The 14,570-nt window shown below is 43.8% G+C and overlaps 1 long non-coding RNA gene across 1 annotated transcript; it reads left to right on the plus strand.

The window, feature by feature from the left end:
• The first annotated feature begins 109 nt into the window (after window positions 1-109).
• On the plus strand, window positions 110-13,843 carry LOC144598898 (uncharacterized). The gene is made up of 4 exons (XR_013547924.1): window positions 110-230; window positions 648-736; window positions 11,692-11,845; window positions 12,885-13,843. It is a non-coding gene; the product is annotated as an uncharacterized LOC144598898 (long non-coding RNA).
• The last annotated feature ends 727 nt before the right edge of the window (window positions 13,844-14,570 follow it).

Raw genomic sequence — 14,570 nt, forward strand, 5'->3', positions numbered from 1 at the left:
CAATCACCCTGACCCCGCCCACCGCCGCTCGCCGGGGCGACGCGATGACGTCAGGCTTTTTTAATTCAACGAACCAGGCGCGTGTTCTCGCCGCCGTTGGTTGTTGTCGTCGTCCGTCTCTTCCCCTACGCTGCGGGGACGATGAAGAGACACTGTCAGAGTCAGGCCCAACTCAAATTGGAGGATCAGTACCTTGTATTTCGCTTGGGCAGCTGACACCCACCCGAGCGGTATGAACTTTGACTGCTCTAACTTCAAGTAACCCTTGCTTCCCCCCTCTTAGACCCTTCCTCGCCCCCTAGTTCTCCCACTAGTTTCACTGTCCTCCTGATTAATGTTACTGTTTGTATGCCTCGTTGTCAACTTTCCCTCAGCTCGGTCCTCTATCAGGTGGTTAGCTACCTTTTTTTTAATACTACAATGGAAAAATACTAAACTGAAAAAGGTGATCAGAAGGGCAAAAAGGGGCAAGGAGATAACTCTGGTGGGTAGCATTAAGGACAATCCCAAAAGATTTTATAAACACATAAGGGGGAAAAGAGTAACTAGAGAGAGAGAGTGGGACCCCTCAGGAACCAAAGCGGTCACCTTTGTGTGGAGCCACAGGAGATGGGCAAGGTCCTCAATTAATATTTTTGTATTTACAGAGGAGAAAGACAGTAGAACGGAGGAACTTTGGGCAGTCAATGGAAGTGTCTTGAAAGCAGTCAGTGTTACCGTCGAAGAAGCACTGAAGGTACTGTCGTGTATGAAGGTAGACAAATCTCCAGGGAATGATCCGAGGGCATTGCGGGAAACTAGAGAGGAAATTGCGGGAGCCCTGGTTGAAATTTACGAGTTGTCCTTAAATAGAGGAGAGGTGCCGGAAGACTGGAGGGTGGCAAATGTTGTGCCTCTTTTCAAGAAGGGCTAGAGGGAAAATGCTGGAAACTATGGGCCAGTGAACTTAACATCATTGGAAAGTTCCCAGAGAGTATTCTGAGGCATAGGTTATACAGGCATTTGGATGGGCAAGGGCTGATTAGGGATAGTCAGCATGGTTTTGTATGTGGGAAGTCGTGTCTCACAAATCTGATTGATTTTTTTCAAGACATGACCAAAAAAAGTCAATGAGGGCAGAGCTGTAGATGTTGTGTACGTGGATTTCAGTAAGCCATTCGACAAGGTTCTGCATGGTAGGCTGCTCTGGAAGGTTAAATCGCATGGGATGCAAGGAGAGATAGCAAATTGACTCCATGGAAGGAAGCAGAGAGTGATGGTGGAAGTTTGCTTCTCGGACTGGAGGCCTGTGACAAGTGGTGTACCTCAGGGTTTGGTGCTGGGCCCATTACTGTTTGTTACTACATCAATGGTTTAGATGAGAACATACAGGGCAAGATTAGCAAGTTTGCTGATGATACATAAGTGAGTGGTTTTGCAGATAGTGAAGATGGTTGTGAAAGATTGCAGCAAGTTCTGGATCGATTGGCCAGGTGGGTGGTGGAATGGTTGATGGAATTTAATACAAGCAGTGTGAGGTGTTGCATTTTGGGATGTCGAACAAGGGGAGGACCTACACAGTAGGTCTCTGGGTAGTGTTTGTAGAGCAGAGGGATCTATGAGTACAAGTGCATGGTTCCTTGAAGATTGAGTCGCAGGTAGTTAAGGTGGTCAAAAAGGCTTTTGGCACTTTGGCCTTCAGCTGTCAGAGTATTGAGGATGGAGGTTGGGAGGTCATGTTGGAGTTGTATAAGACGTTGGTGAGACTGCATTTAGAATATTGTATTCAGTTCTGGGCACCATGTTATAGGAAAGATGTTGTCAAGCATAAAGGGTTCAGAAAATTTACAAGGATGTTGCCAGGACGAGAGGGTGTGACCGACAGGGAGAGGTTGAGTAGGCTGGGTCTCTATTCCACGGAACGCAGGAGGATGAGGGGTGATCTTATAGAGGTATATAAAATCATGAGAGGAATAGATCGGGTAGATGCACAGAGTCTCTTGCCCAGAGTAGAGGAATCGAGGACCAGTGGACATAGGTTCAAGGTGAAGGGGAAAAGATTTAATAGGATTCCGAGGGGTAACTTTTTCCACACAGTGTGGTGGGTGTATGGAACAAGCTGCCAGAGGAGGTAGTTGGGGCTGGGACCCATTGTTTAAGAAACAGTTAGACAGGTACATGAATAAGACAGGTTTGGAGGGATATGGACCAAGTGCAGGCAAGTGGGACTAGTGTAGCTGGGACATTGTTGGCCGGTGTGGGCAAGTTGGGCCGAAGGGCCTGTTTCCATACTGCATCACTCTATGACTCTTAAGTGCCTCCACAACTATAGCAGTTCAGTCCATAACTTAAATGGTAATTTTATATATAAACAAACCTTGACACATTAGGTTCTCTTGGTGATCACTATTCTAGTGATTAAAACCCTTGATTTTTGAATGCTTCTTCAGTTTCTCCCAATCTATTTGGTCTATCACTCTCTACATTTATGTTTTTGGGCAAAGTTGTTTACAAACCAAGCTGTGATAATAACCCAACAGTATGGTGTATCTGTAGATTTTTGGAAGAGTCAATGGAAACATGTTTCCAATGGAAGAATGAAATTCTTGCTTGTAGCAGCACGACGGATATATTAACATAGTACTCAGTAGACACCATAATAAACAATAAACAGAAGTTCAATAAAAACACAAATAAACAATATAGTACAAAAACAACAAAGTCCCTAGTGCAAGCAAGGCAGTTTGGAGTTTAGTTAGAGTTCATAGTGTTCATTAGCCTGATGGTTGTTGGGAATATGCTGTTTTTGAACCTGGAAGTTACAGCTTTCAGGCTCTTATATCTTCTTCCTGATGGCAGGAGTGAAATTATAGTGTTGCCTGCTTGGTGTGGTTCCCTGATGGTGTTGGCTACCTTTTTGAGGTAACATCTCCTATAGATCCATTCAATGGTGGGGAGGTTGGTACCCCAGTTAGATTGGGTGGTATTCACCATTTTTTGTAATCTTCGTTCCTGGACATTCGAGTTGCCGATTCAGGCTGTGATGCAACCAGTCAATATGCTACCTACCGTATATATGTCGGAGGTTCAAGAGAGTATTGTTGACATACTGAATCTCCTCAATTTTCTAAGGATGTGGAGGTATGGATGGGCTTCTTTATAATTGCATCAATGTTCTGGGTCCAGGACAGATCTTGAGAGAGATGCAGACCAGGGAACTTGAATTTGTTGACTCTCCACCACCGACCCATCGATGAAGGCAGATTTGTTCATCCTCCTACTTCCTCTTCTAAAATCAACAATCAGTTTCTTGTTTTACTGATGTTGAGAGTAAGGTTGTTATTCTGGTATTATTCATTCAGACGATCGATCTCCCTCCTGTACTCTGACTCATTGATGAATTTAAAGGAGTTGGAACTGTCTGGCTACACAGTCATGCCCAAGTGCCTGAAGTCGGCTACCCTAGTGCCGGTGCTGAAAAAAGCAAAGATCACCAACCTGAACGACAACCGTCCGGTTGCCCTAACTCCTATAGTCATGAAGTGCTTTGAAAGGCTGGTCCTCTCACACATCAAATCCAGCATCCCTGACTCACTGAACCCACATCAATTTGCATACAGGGCAAATAGATCCACAGTGGACGCCATCTCTCTGGCTCTTCACACTGTCCTGACTCACCTGGAGAGATAGGGCACGTATGTGAGGATGCTATTCATTGACTATAGCTCTACCTTCGACACGGTCATCCCCACCAAGCTCATCACCAAACTCCACCAGCTAGGCCTCAGCTCGTCGTTATGCGACTGGATCATGGACTTCCTGCTGGAGCGACCACAGGCAGTGAGAATGGGCCTGCACCTGTCCTCCACTATCACCCTGAGTACCGGCACACCACAGGGCTGTGTTCTGAGCCCCATGCTCTACTCGCTCTTCACACACGACTGTGTTCTTGCATTCGACACCAACACCATTGTCAAGTTTGAAGACGACACAACGGTGGTCGGGCTGATCACCAACGATGATGAAACAAAATACAGAGCGGAGGTGCAGAACCTGGCGGACTGGTGCTCTGATAAGCCTCCGATCAGCCATGATCATATTGAATGGTGGAGCAGGCTCGAAGGGCCGAATGGCCTACTCCTGCACCTATTTTCTATGTTTCTATAACAACCTGTCCCTAAATACCACCAAGACCAAGGAGCTGATCATCAACTTCCGTAGGTCACATAACGGGGAATACGCCCTGATCTTTATCAACGGGGACAGTGTGGAGAGAGTGTCCAGCTTCAAGTTTCTGGGCACTCACATTTCGGAGGACCTAACATGGTCCAATAACATTGCTGCGCTGGTCAAGAAGGCGCAGCAACGACTGTTCTACCTAAGAACACTGAAGAAGTCTGGTCTACCCCAACAGCTGCTGACGACATTCTACCGCTGCACCATAGAGAGCATCCTAACACATGGCATCCCTGTGTCGTACCTCAACTGCACGGAGGCAGAGAGGAAAGCTCTTTAGCGGGTAGTCCATAGAGCTCAGAGGACCATCGGAACACAGCTACCAGCCTTGGAGGGCATCTACAACACACGATGCCTCAGAAAAGCCACCAGCATCCACAAAGACTCTTCACACCCCTGCAACAGTCTGTTCGAACTCCTACCATCGGGCAGACGATACAAGGCCTTCTACGCCCGCACCTCCAGACTCAGGAACAGTTTCATCCCCAGAGCCATAGCTGCTATGAACTGGTCCTGCTGAGCCGGATGGTCACATCGCATAGTGATCCGGCCCAGATCTACTTGCACTTTATTCTGTTTTAAAACTGTTACAATTTGTTTCATTGGGTTGTTTAAATTAATACTGACTAGCTAATTAAATTATTGCATCGTATGGGAGGCGCATTCCCAATCTCGTTGTATCCCTGTACAATGACAATAAAGATATATTGTATTGTATTTTAAAGTGAGTGGTGCAGGGGGCTGAGCATATAGCCTTGAAGTGCCGCTGTGCTGATGGTTATTGAGGAGTAAGTGTTGCTGCCAATTCGTTCCGATTGTGTTCTATTGATGAGGAAGATGAGTATCCAGTTGGCCAGTATCCCCAGATCTCTCTATACTTGTACTCCTATAATTGTTCCCTCTTCTTTGTAGTGCTTCTTTCCCTACCAAAAAGTAATACATCTCTCAATGTTACATTTTATCTGTTCCCTGTCTGCCTATTCTATTCTCTTGAATTGTAGAATAATGCTCTCCCTTTATTATGCATTCAATTTGTAAATTGGAAATTATACCATTTGCACCCAAGTCCTGGTATTCAATATCTGTTCAAAGCAAGATGCTTAGTACTGATCCCTAGGGTACTCCATTGTGTGTTTTACTTTTACTGTTGCAATTTATTTTCTCCATTTTGCTCTAACCTCATTTATTCCATGGCATTCAATCTTAATGACAAGGCTATTATGTGGCGCCTCATCAAAAAACATTTGGAATACTAGATAAACCATGTCAATTGCATTTCCCTCTTTGTAGCTTCATTAAAATATAACTGTACTGTTAGAGATGTTTTGCCTTTAGCAATCCATACTAGCCTTTTCTAATCAAATCTCCTGTGTCCATTTGCAAATTCTGTCTCTGAATATTGTTTCTCCAACTTCCTCCTGAGGTTAAATTGATTGTTTTTTTATTTACCCGGGTTATACCTGCAACCATTTATGAATAACGTTATTGTAGGAGCCATTTATGTTTAGACTAGCTACTGTTGGCATATTATATTATTTTGTCTAGATATATCTTGCCATATTCGTTTGGACACTTGGGGGCGGTCGTTAGATGAACAGGTTGGTGTCTATATGGGCATTAGGGACTGAGTGTGGTCAAATACAGGGAGGGAGAGTATACAATTCATGCCAGACCTATGATCAGACCCGTGTGCAGATGGGGGAACAGACCTAGAAAAGACCTGGAAACCTGGGACCAGACCAGGGTCAGAGCAGCCAGCTATGACTTGTATGCAAAATAAGTACAGCCTGGTATGTTCATCTCCTTGTTTGTACAACTATTTCAATAAACAACTAATTAAACTGGAAAAACGACTGGAAGATCGGTTCTGTTGGGGTTCGCGTACAATCACCCCGACTCCCTGTGTTGTAATGGCAATTAGAAAAGAGTTTACTGGAAATGTCTGGAAGTTGCCATTACACTTTAAGTAAGAACTTGCTCTATGAGTGAGACTGGAACAAGGATTGTTTTATTTCACAAGCCTGACGCCGAATCCCACAGACTGGACAAGGTCGCCACCTGCGCTAACTTGACTAATGAAGATTGGAAACTTCAAAAGTCAATGCGCAGGGAAAGTGAGTATGTACAGCATTAAGCTTTATTGGAAAAAGCTATATGCCAGAGGCTGTATTGGAAAACGGCTACTGTAATGGAGATTTGAGAACAAAGAAGTGACCTTGAGAATTGCATGATATCAGTTGTTTTGAAAACTTGTGCTGCTAACAGCAAATGGAATGAAAACAAATGGAATGAAAAGAGATGTATCTACCACCAAGCCACTAGGTTCTTGATTGTTCTGTAATAAAAGTGGTCACACATTGGGATCGTGTGCACAGATCAAGAAGAAGGGGCACAAAGAAAATATAGACTTCTTGAAGGAGAAGGGAGTCTGTTTTATATGTTTGAAAATGGGTCACATGACCAAAGACTGCAAGAGTCGTTTGGCTTGTGATGTGTGCAACCAAAATCCTCCTGAAATACTTCACATTGCACAAAAAGACAAAGAAAACAAAGCAGAACATGCAGAACTGAATGAGAAACCAATTACAAGTGCTGCTGTTCTCTCATCTCAAATGTGTGGGTATATTGGGGCTGGCGATGAAACCTGCATCTTCTCCATTGTACCAGTACAAGTAAAGAGCCACAAGGGGAGCATAGTGTTGCAAACATACACATTTTTGAATCATGGAAGGTCATCTAACTTTTGCACAGAAAGCTTGATGAGAAGACTGAACATTACTGGACCAAAGATTCAAATTCCCTTGTGTACCATGAACCAAGTGAATATAATAATAATAAATTTTATGTGATCAATTGTCATATCTCAGGTTTGGAAATATCTAGCCTGGACAAAGACAATTTTATTCAATTGATGTGTTCACACATAAGACCATGCCTGTTTCTCAGCTAAACATTCCCAGACAAAAAGACCTGGCACAATGGCCTTACTTGAAGGATATCAAGATTCCTGAAATAGACTCTAGCATTGATCTACTCATCGGGACAAATGCTTCAAAGGTATTGGAACCTTGGGAGTTGGTCAATAGCCAGGGGGATGGACCATACGCTGTAAGAACGCTACTGGGGTGGGTCATCTATGGTCCTCTGAGAAGAGACAACAACAGCAGGGATGTAAGTGGCTGCCCTGCTGCTGTTATCAATCGAATATCCATTGCAAACCTAGAGGTCAAACAATAGAATCACGACTTCAGTGAAAGAACCAGTAAGGAAACGAAGGAAACGTCCAGAGAAGATGTAAAGTTCTTGGATATTATGAATCGTTCAGCAAGGATGACAGATGGACACTATTGTCTAGATTTGCCTTTCAAGCAAGAAAACGCCAGCATGCCAAATAACCGTTGCATTGCAGAGCAGCGCATCCAGAGCTTGACAAGAATGAGAAGTTTCACAATGAATATACATCTTTCCTCACAGAAATGATTGACAATGCTTATGCTGAAAGGGTACCTACCAGTGGACCAGCTAAATCGAAGTGATGGAGAACTCTGGTGCATCCCTCATCACGGGGCGTATCACTCAAAGAAAGGAACTTTAAGGATGGTCTTTGACTGTGGTGCAGTCTTCAAAGGAACATCATTTAACTGCCAACTGCTGCAGGGTCCAGACCTAACCAACTCAGTCATTGGACTTCTCATCAGATTCAGACAAGAACCGGTTGCTTTGATAGACAATAGGTGCAGGAGGATGCCATTCGGCCCTTCGAGCCAGCACCGCCTTTCAATGTGATCATGGCTGATCATTCTCAATCAGTACCCCGTTCCTGCCTTCTCCCCATACTCCCTGACTCTGCTATCCTTAAGAGCTCTATCTAGCTCTCTCTTGAATGCATTCAGAGAATTGGCCTCCACTGCCTTCTGAGGCAGAGAATTCCACAGATTCACAACTCTGACTGAAAAAGTTTTTCCTCATCTCAGTTCTAAATGGCCTACCCCTTATTCTTAAACTGTGGCCCCTTGTTCTGGACTCCCCCAACATTGGGAACATGTTTCCTGCCTCTAACGTGTCCAATCCCTTAATAATCTGACTGACATCAAAGCAATGTTTCATCAGGTCAAGGTATCAGAAAAACATATTGCCCACCTGATTTCTGTGGTGGCCTGATCGTGATGTGCAACAAGATTTTGTTGAATATTGGATGAAAGTACATCTTTTTGGTGCCGTGTCGTCACCAAGTTATGCAAACTTTGCATTAAGGAAGACTGCTGAAGATAACAAAGCTCACTTTCCAGCAGAGCTAACAAACGCAGTAAAGAACAACTACTACATAGATGAATGTTTAAAATCCATGCCTTCGGTACAGGAAGCAGTTCAGATGGTAAAAGACCTGACTGCCATCTGCCAAATGGGAGGATTCATGCTGTCAAAATGGATCAGCAACAGCCGTGCTGAATTGGCATCCATTTCACAAGAAAATAGAACCAAAGAGACCAAGGAGTTGGATAAAGATAATCTGCCAATGGAAAGAGCACTGGGATTGCACTGGTTCATTGAAACAGAAGTGTTCAAGTTCAGAATTGCTGTACAGGAGCGACTATACGCTAGACCTGGCATCTGGTCTGTGGTCAGCTCTATATACGACCCTTTAGGATTTCTAGCACCATTTACTGCCAGACAAGCTGATTATGCAGGAGCTCTACAAGGAGAAACTGGGATGGGATGAAAATATACCTCAAACCTCTCAGTAAAGGACAGGATGACTAACAGATCTCAACAAGATTGCGGAGTTTAAAGTGGACCGGTGCATGAAGCCCACGAGCTTTGGTCAAATTAGATATGCACAGCTGCACCACTTTTCAGACACCAGTGAAAGTGACTACGGTCCTGTTTCATATCTATGCCTGGAAAACGATAGCAAAGAAATGCATGTTGCATTCATAATGGGAAAATCCTGAGTTGCACCATTAAAACAAATGACGATTCCCAGAATGGAGCTTACAGCTGCAGTCCTAGCTGTCAGAGTTGACACAATGCTGCGAAAAGAATGACAGCTTCAACTGGATAAATCCATCTTCTGGATCGATAGCATAACAGTGCTTAAGTACATCAACAACGGAACCAAACACTTCCAAACCGTTATAGCAAACAACAAAATTGTCGTGCTATCGTGTACCGTTTTGGCTGTAGTTCAGGAACAAAGAAACAAACAAGAGTTTTAGTATATAGATAGATTCCTTGGTGTGCAGGAAGCTGAGGAGTGATCTTGCAGAAACTCTATCAGGAGAATAGATAGAATGAACGCAGTCTTTTTAACCAGGATAGGGAATGAAGAGCCAGAGGATATGTGGGAAGTGAGAGGGGCAAGAATTAATAGGGACCTGAGGGAAAAAAAATTCACCCAGGGGGTGGTGGGTGTATGAAGCCAGCTGCCAGAGGAGATAGTTGAAGCAGGTTGTAGCATCAAGGTGGTTGGCCCAGGACAATTTATTGGTGATATTTACGCACAGGAACTTGAAGCTCTTGACCATCTCCACTTCAACAGCATTGATGCTGACTGGAGAATATACACCATCTAGTTTCCTGACGTCAATAGCTAGTCTCGTCGTCTTGTTGACATTGAAGGTGAGGTTGGCTTCTTTCCACCATGTTATTCGGCTCTCTATCTCCTTCCTGTACTCTGTCTCGTCATTGTTTGAGATCCAGCCCAGTTCTGTCGAGTCATCTGCAAACTTGTAAAAGGTGATAGTGCAGCTTTTGGGGATGTTTCGTTGACTGAGGAGTTTTTGAATTGATGTCATAAACTCAAGATAAGGGGCAGGCTGAAACATGAAGAATTTTCTTTTCATGGAGGTAATCTTTAGAATTCTCTACTTTGGAAGGCTGAGTCATTGAGTTTGTTTAAAATGGACATTGATAGATTTCTGGATATTAAGAGAATTGTGTGTATAAAATCATGAGAGGAATAGATAGGGTAAATGCACAGAATATTTTACCCAGAGTAGAGGAATCAAGAACCGGAGGGCGTAGGTTTAAGGTGAGAGAGGAGAGATTTATCTTATAAGATAATGCAGCGGTGGCACAGCGGTAGAGTTGCTGTCTTACAGCGCTTGCAGTTCGATCCCGACTACAGGTGCTGTCTGTACCGAGTTTGTACGTTCTCCCCATGACCGCATGGGTTTTTCTCCGAGATCTTCAGTTTCCGCCCACACTTCAAAGATGTACAGGTCTGTAGGTTAATTGGCTTGGTAAATGTAAAAATTGTCCCTCGTGTGTGTAGGGTAGTGTTAATATGCGGGGATCGACGGCCGATGGTGGGCCGAAGAGCCTGTTTCCACGCTGCATCTAAACGAAACTAAACTAAAAAGGGATATGGGGACAGGGCGAAAAAATAGCATTGATTTATAAAATAAGCAAAGATCTTAAGGAATGGTGGCATGGGCTCAAAGGGCTAAGCGACCTACATCCTACTTCCTACTGCTATTATATTCTTAAATGTTGTCCTGCAGGTATAATGTCACCTACAAATTCAAATACTCATTCTCTCGGTAAAACCCATTGACAACATACAATGAATCAAAACCCAGTTTGGGGACACCATTTTACTTTTTGCAAATTTAAAAAACTGTTTTACTGACTTAATTATGGGTCTATCTCTTCCAAAAAAGAGAGCCACTTGTAGTTTGGTGATAATTGACTTAATTTACCAAATTATGAGAACTATAATGTGCGTTTTTGCTTCATTTTAAATAGTAACTTGCCGTCTCAGAAGCAACTTGCACTACATCCAAGGTATAGTAGCTGCTAGGAATCTGAAATAAAAAAAGGAAATGGTGGAAATATCCACATATCAGGCAGCTTTGAATGGGAAGAAAAATACAGATAATATTTCAAGTCAAGAACATTTCAGTAATACAGATACCGATTATTAATTCAAGCATTTCCATTGATCATTATAGCATCGTTAATAGAAAAATATTTCAAAGGATTTCACTGTGGGCAAAATGGCTTCACAGCATTAAGATATAAAAGGAGACGTGGCCATCAAAAGTCTGGTCTATGGTACTGTAATATGAGAATTTTGCCCGAACAGTCTGTGACCCACAGCGCTATGTTTAAAGGCCATTGCACTGTGGCCGGCAGCGTTATATTCAAAGCCCACAGCGCTGTGGCAGGTAGTGCTATATTTACAACCCATAGCGCTGCAAACGACAGCTCTTTGTTTAAATTCCCACGCACTAAACCGGCAGTGCTGTGTAAATGTACCTTTATGCGCCGTCTGTACCGCTGTGTATTGATTTGGGCGCAAAATCTGTAGCGCTCTATTGTTGTACGTGTCAGTCTGTGGCTGATAGTGCTTTGTCCCCAAGTGGTGGGTGGGGGGGGGGGGGGCTCACTTGAGTGCAGTCCCCTCCCATTGGTTGTAATTTGAATTTGGGAGCAGTACTATTGAGCAGGACTTAACGGCGGTTATTTCAACAGCTGATTTCCTACCTGTATAAAGGCAGGTGCCAGGAAGCCATAAGTTAGCTTATGTACAAGAGGGGTTCACCGACGGGCTGAGTCGCCATCAGCGCCATGGACGGAGGCAGAGAGAGAAAAGTGTGCTGCTGTAAACCGGACCCCGCGAATAAAGGCAAGTATTGTTTTTGTTCTCTCTTGCCAATAAACTGATTTGTAACAAACAGACAAGTGAACCTTTTTCTGTTGTACTAGTCAGATCCTTGAACCTGTTCCCTTGTAACAGGTTCAGATTTTGAAGAGATTACTGAGCATGGGATGCACCAGACTGAAGGCATGCGCTATTAGCAGGGTGAAGAGAAACAGGGAAGCATGGAGCAGTGGAACTACAGAAATGGAGTGTTCTGTGCAAGATTTGTAACGTTGGTGAAGGTTACATAGAAAGGAAGTGTTGAGGCCATCTGGTTAAAATGAAGTGTTACACTCACTGGAAATATTTTGTATAAATAATAATGGAACCAAACATAGCAGTCGCACCGGAGACAGGGGTAAAGATGTCAGTGGGAATAAGGTGAGAGGAAGGGATTGGATATAACAAACTCATTTGAATCAATGATCTCTAATGCTACTGGCAAAATAGACGATGGATTTATTCCAATATTTGGAGTAATAACTGGATGGAATTTAGTTGCAATAAAGTGTTCGTCACATATTAAATATATGTACTTACTGTGGTCTGTATTGAAGAAACAATGAATAAGTAATGTGAAGTAAATGTCGCACATAATTTTTGTATAGAACATTTTGTTTGGGGGAGGGGTGGGGTTTGGGGGGAGGGTTGGGGGGAGGGGGGGTTGGGGGGGAGGAGGGTTTGGGGGGAAGAGGGTTTGGGGGGAGGGGGGGATTGGTGAAGGGGGATTGGGGAAGGGGAGGAGGGGGTGCTGCACCAATGCAGGAGTGGTTTGGACCTAATGGGTCCACTGGGTTAGAATATTACTAAAACTCTGATCTTCTATTTATGCATCTGAGATTTGGTGACTGCACTACAGCCAAAATGGTAAACGATAGCACCACAATTTTAGCACCACCTTAATCACCATTGCCCCGGTGACGCTTTACAACAACTTTCATTCAAATTGGTGTTATATTTTTAAAGTTTGAGAGATTTTAAAGTTTAAAAATGACCTTTTGAACCGATTTCTTACCATCTTCAGCGTGTGATGTCACAATGGGACCGCACAAGTGCCAGCCAATGAGCACCCCACCCCCCCAGCGGATCAGCTCTGAGGAGGGCGGCACCCACCCAAGTGATTGGAGTGGCGGCCAATGAGGGTGGAGGGGTGATGAGAGCTCTCCCCTGCTGGCCACCGCAATGGCTGCCTGGGGCCGGGGTGAGTGATTTCCTCTCCCCTTTCCTCTCATCCCCACCCGGCCCCGGGGGAGATTCCGAGCAGGAGGAAGATGGTTGTCGTCTCATGGTTCCCCTCCGTCTCCTCCAGCGCCCGATTCAAAAGACGACATCGTCGAGTCCCCGCTCCGGCCCGGGCTCAGTGCTGGACTACAACCCCAGCGGGCAGCTTCTCCTTCTCCTCCTCCAGCGCCCGCTTCAACCGACGGCGTCGTTGACGACTCCAACAAAAACTGTGGCCGCTTTCCTTCTCCTTCTCCTCCCACTCTGCCATCTTATGCGTGCCTTCCACTGCCACGCTGCCCGCTGGGAGGTGTAGTCCCAGCTCCCGCCTGGCCCCAGCGCACCGAACACACGCACGCACACACAAAAAATATATACAATAATGTAAGAATATAAAATGTGATATTGTATATCTTTCAATATATATTAAACCAAATGACGATTCCCAGAATGGAGCTTACAGCTGCAGACCTGGCTGTCAGAGTTGACACAATGCTGCGAAAAGAATTACAGCAAAGACTGGTGGCCCTAAAGATTGAAGAAGCACTAAATAGATTAAATGCCATCACACGATACATGCCTTTTTTTGATTATGTGTAAAGTTGTAAAAGCTCCTTTTAATGTTTATTGGTAATTGTTTCATTATATACGTAGAACAATTAGTGGCCGGTGTGTAGGAGCCATTTATGTTTAGGCTAGCTACTGTTGGCATATTATATTATATCGTCTAGATATATCTTGCCGTATTATTTTGGACACTTGGGTGTGGTCATTAGATGCACAGGGTGGTGTATGTAAATGTATATGTGTGTATATATATGTATATGTGTGTATATATATATATATATATATATATATATATATATATACATACATACACACACCACCCTGTGCATCTAATGACCACCCCCAAGTGTCCAAAATAATACGGCAAGATATATCTGGACAATATAATGGAGAGAGCATACAGTTCTCACCACACCTGGACAGACCATCCACTGCAAAGACCTGAGAGCAGACCAGGGACAGGGAAACCAGCTACGACATTTATGCAAAATAAGTCTAGCTTGGTATGTTCATCTTGTTTGTACAACTATTTCTATAAAAAACGAATTAAACTGGAAAAAACTGGAAAATCTGTTCTGTTGGGTCTGCATAAGATCAATCCGACTCCCTGTGTAGTAATGGCAATTGGAAAAGAAGTCACTGGAAAAGTCGGAAAGTTGCCATTACACCTGGGTTTATTATTGATACACGCACCAAGGTACAGCAAAAAGCTTTGTTTTGCACGTAATCCAAACAGATCAGATAATACTGTACATAAATAATCAGTTCAAACTCAAGTACAATAATAGATAGAGCAAAGGGGAAGTTACAGAGTATAGAATATAGTTCTTAGCATTGTAGCACACCAGTTCTTTAGACAAAGTCAAATGTCCTCAAAGGGATAGAGGTGAATCGAACCATACACTGCTTACTGAAGGACTGT

The sequence above is a fragment of the Rhinoraja longicauda genome, chromosome 1, assembly GCF_053455715.1.
Source record: "Rhinoraja longicauda isolate Sanriku21f chromosome 1, sRhiLon1.1, whole genome shotgun sequence".
NCBI lineage: Eukaryota > Metazoa > Chordata > Chondrichthyes > Rajiformes > Arhynchobatidae > Rhinoraja > Rhinoraja longicauda.